Below are 4758 nucleotides of genomic sequence, written 5' to 3'. Positions count from 1 at the left end.
GTTTTAGGCTTATAATTGTGAACCCAAAATATCTGAGACAGGTCTCAGTCAATTTAGAAAGTTTATTTTGGCTCACTTGGTGCAGTGGCTCATGCCTGTAATCCCAGTACTTTGGCAGGCTGAGGCGGGAGGATCATTTGAGGTCAAGAGTTCGAGACTAGCCTGGCTAACATGGTGAAACTCCGTCTCTACTAAAAATACAAAAATTACCCGGGTGTGGTGGTGGGTGCCTGTAATCCCAGCTACTCAGGAGGCTGAGGCAGGAGAATAGTTTGAACCCGGGAGATGGAGGTTGCAGTGAGCTGAGATTGTGCCATTGCACTCAAAAAAGAAAACGAAAGAATGTTTATTTTGCCAAGGTTAAGGACACGCCTGTGACCCAGTCTCAGGAGGTCCTGAGGACAAGAGCCCAAGGTGGTTGGGGCACAGCTTGGTTTTATACATTTTAGGGAGACATGAGATATCAATCAATATGTGTAAAACGTACATTGATTTGGTCCAGAAAGGTGAGACAACTCAAAGCTGGGAGGAGGCTTCCAGGTCCTAGGTAGATCAGAGACAAATGAGTGCATTCCTTTGAGTTTCCGATTAGCCTTTCACTAAATACACTATTTATTTATTTATTTGACGGAGTTTCACTCCTGTCGCCCAGGCAGGAGTGCAGTGGCGCTATCTTGGCTCACCACAACTTCCACCTCCCAGGTTCAAGCGATTCTTCTCCCTCAGCCACCTGAGTAGCTGGGATTACAGGCATGCGCCACCACACCTGGCTAATTTTGTATTTTTAGTAAAGACGGGGTTTCTCCATGTTGGTCAGGCTGGTCTCCAACTCCCAACCTCAGGTGATTTGTCCGCCTTGGCCTTCTAAAGTGCTGGGATTACAGGCATGATCCACCATGCTCGGCCCACAATTTATCTATATGAAAGAAGGGTAGAGGAAATAGTCACTTATGCCTTAGTCTGGCTTAGTGAAATAGTGCAGAGGAAGCAATTAGATCTGCATTTGTCTCATGTGAGTCTCAGGCATGACTTTGAGTTCTATCTGTGCCATGTCCCAAGGAATTTCCTTGTGGGCACTGTGAGGAAGGCATGTGGCTTTTTATCTTTGTAGCTGTCTTATTTAGGAATAAAATGGGAGGCAGGTTTTCCTGCCACAGTTCCTAGCTTGACTTTTTCCTTGGTGTAGTCATTTTGGGGTCCCAAGGTTTATTTTCCTTTCACATTTCCTTCCTTTTATTTTTAAAATCTTTCAGAGAAAGCATTTTAGAAGAAAATGAGACTCTGGGCTGGGCATGGTGGCTCCCGCCTGTAATCCCAGCACTTTGGGAGGCCGAAGCAGGCAGATCACCTGAGGTCAGGAGTTTGAGACCAGCCTGGCCAACGTGGTGAAACCCTGTCTCTAGTAAAAATACAGAAATTAGCCAGGCATGGTGGTGCGTGCCTATAATCCCAGCTACCTGGGAGGCTGAAGCAGGAGAATTGCTGGAACCCAGGAAGCAGAGGCTGCAGTGAGCTGAGATTGCGCCACTGCACTCCGGCCTGGGTGACAAGAGCGAGACTCCAGATCAATAAAAAAAAAAAGAAGAAGAAAATGAGACTCCGGTCTGGGTGCGGTAGCTCACGCCTATAATCCCAGCACTTTGGGGGGCCGAGGCAGGTGGATCATGAGGTCAAGAGATCGAGACCATCCTGGTCAACAAGGTGAAACCCCGTCTCTACTAAAAACACAACAAAATTAGCTGGGCATGGTGGCGCACGCCTATAGTCCCAGCTACTCGGGAGGCTGAGGCAGGAGAATTGCTTGAACCCAGGAGGTGGAGGTTGCGGTGAGCCGAGATCGTGCCATTGCACTCCAGCCTGGATAACAAGAGCGAAATTCCGTCTCAAAAAAAAAAAAAAAAAGAAAAGAAAAGAAAAAAAAAAGAAAAGGAGACTCTGGTCCTACGTTATTAGGAAAGATCGTTTTTAGCAGGCTGTGAAGGCTCATGTCCCACAAATAGACAATATGGGGAGGAAGGAGAAAAACAACAACAAATGAACAACAACAACAAAAAGAACAGTTCTGGAAAACTGATACAGGCCATATTACTTTGAAGTCCATACATTGGTAGGCAGGTATGAAAGTGGATTATATATGTAAACAGGTCGCTGTTATTTTCCTCTGAAGTTTAAGTTGTCTAGCTTCAGTTCACAGGGCTTTAAGAAAGCACAGCTTAAGTTTTAGTGATTTCAAATCAGAGAAAATAGGGAAAAAAGGAAGAGAAAGAAGGAAAAAAAAAAAAAAGAAAACATTTTGGAGACTTGTAGCCAGGAAAAAGTTTAGAATTCAGTCCAAACTGTAGCAAATAACAAAAATTGAAAAACATTAGGAAAGACTAGAATCTATTAACAAGTATATTATACTTTATCTTGAAACATAATTTCTGTCTCTCCAGTCCCCATTTGCACAAAAGACAAATCATGGTAGGACTGATTTGTCTGCAAAAATAAGCTTTAGTCTTATGCTTGGCCTGATTATTTGTATAAAGTGCAGCAAGTATAACTATTTATCACATAGGCTCTTTTTATAATTGGCTTTCATGGAACTTTGTTTTATAAGGAATCTCAGATAAGACTTTTTAAAAGCCTTGAGCCCAGCCCTGGGTTTGTGCTATCAAATACTGATACCAATGTGAGTTTGGGTAAATTTGTCTCCTCTTGAGGTCCCAAGATAATCTGGGGCTCCTGAGCCTGTCAGAAAGTGACATTCTTTACTTACCATAGGTCAGGAACCCTGTACAGGCACTGTGTAGACAGGTATGAGCCCAGTTTTACCCAGGGGCTTTTATTGGCTCTATAAGTCAACTTTGATTCCTTAAAGGAGTCTGTTTGTATCTGAAAGCATGCCATTCTAGTCAAAGCCTTGATAGAATAACCAGTGTCTCCAATTGTGTCCTGTTACTAAAGAAAACAGATTCTTATTGCACTTATGCAAATAAATATATTGCCATAAGTTAAGAATACTCGCAAATAGTTTCCAAATTTGGAAAAATCAGGTAGAGAGAAATCAAAATTTAGATTATAGCAGTACACTTTACTCAATTGTTTCAAATAGCAATAATTGTGCCTCAGATAAACCTCTTTGTCTACGATATTGCCGCTGCACAAAGCTGCAAATAGGTCAAAACAGGGCCTGGGGGGGGTGGCTCATGCCTAGAATCTCAGTACTTTGCGAGACTGAGGCAGGCAGATCACTTGAGGCCAGGAGTTTGAGACCAGCCTGGCCAACACAGAAAAACCCCATCACTAATAAAAATACAAAAATTAGCCAAGTGTGGTGGTACACCTTGTTCTCCCAGCTACTTGGGAGGCATGAGAGTTGCTTGAACCTGCTAGGCAGAGGTTGCAGTGAGCCAAGATCATACCACTGCATTCCAGCCTGGGAGACAAAGACTGTTTTGAAGAAAAAAGTTTTCTTGGCTCTGAAAGACAAAACAAAAGATAAGTAATGTTTTAAGCAAAAGTCATAAAAGGATTTTTTCAGTCTTCCAATAGTTCAGTCCATACAGTTAACTCCTGTTCTGTTTGATATTCATGAACATTTCAGCTCTCCACGGGAGTCTTGGAAGATTTTCCTCTATTCTATTGTCACAGTCTCCAAAGTTATCAGAAACTCGCATTCAAGAGCACCTGTCAGAGTCCTATAGCTGAGTATAAAAAAAATCTTTTGAAAGGATAAAAATAAAACAACTGGGCTTGGCCTGGTGGCTCATGCCTGTAATCCTAGCACTTTGGGAGGCTCAGGCGGGTGGATCACCTGAGATCAGGAGTTTGAGAATAGCCTGGCCAACACGGTGAAACCCCATCTCTACTAAAAATACAAAAATTAGCTGGGTGTGGTGCTGGGTACCTGCAATCCCAGCTACTCGGGAGGCTGAGGCAAGAGAATTGCTTGAACTGGGAGGCAGAGGTTGCGGTGAGCCAAGATTGTGCCATTGCATGGCCAGCATGGGCAACAAGAGTGAAACCTGTCTCCAAAAAAAAAAAAAAAAAAAAAAAAAAGAAAGAAAAAAAAAAAGTAAAACAACCATGGATGATAAAGTCTGAGATCAGTCATAGTTAAAGACACAATCAATAAGAAAATTTGGTTACTTCTGTGGCATACAACAATTTTACATTATAACCATAATTACTTCTTCTTTTTTTTTTTTTTTTGAGATGTAGTTTAGCTCTTGTCACCCAGGCTAGAGTGCAATGGCACAATCGAAGCTCACTGCAACCTCTGCCTCCTGGGTTCAAGCAATTCTCCTGCCTCAGCCTCCCAAGTAGCTGGGATTACAGGTGCCCACCATGACACCCAGGTAATTTTTGTATTTTTAGTAGAGTCGGGGTTTCACCATATTGGCCTGGCTGCAGTTGATACACCTTCCTTGGCCTCCCAAAGTGCTGGGTTATAGGCGTGAGCCACTGAGCTCAGCTCATAATTACTTCTGATAATTTACGCTAAGACATATCAGAATCACAGAATCACAGGAATTTCACACAACTCTGGAACACATAATAACACATTCATATAAATATAATCCAAAGAAGGTTAAACAACATTTCATATTTGACAATACTTCCTGTATGATTTTATTACTTATCTCAAAGAAGTCTAATATATCTCTTCTGGACTTCAGGGGACTAATATAAAAAAATGCAGACTGAAGTTATAATTTGCATTTGGGATGTTTGTCAAATATACGAAGCTTAAAACATTTGATATTGATGGCAGCA

General features: G+C 42.2%; 1 pseudogene; it reads right to left on the bottom strand.

The window, feature by feature from the left end:
• Positions 1–3000: 3000 nt before the first annotated feature.
• On the bottom strand, positions 3001–3151 carry LOC135270886 (U4 spliceosomal RNA; annotated as a pseudogene).
• Between the last annotated feature and the right edge of the window lie 1607 nt (positions 3152–4758).

The sequence above is a fragment of the Aotus nancymaae genome, unplaced genomic scaffold (assembly GCF_030222135.1).
Source record: "Aotus nancymaae isolate 86718 unplaced genomic scaffold, 86718_ANA_hifiasm-v0.15.2.pri h1tg000067l, whole genome shotgun sequence".
Classification (NCBI taxonomy): domain Eukaryota; kingdom Metazoa; phylum Chordata; class Mammalia; order Primates; family Aotidae; genus Aotus; species Aotus nancymaae.
The sequence above is the reverse complement of the archived record's forward strand: the minus strand, read 5'-3'. Positions and strand labels throughout refer to the sequence as shown.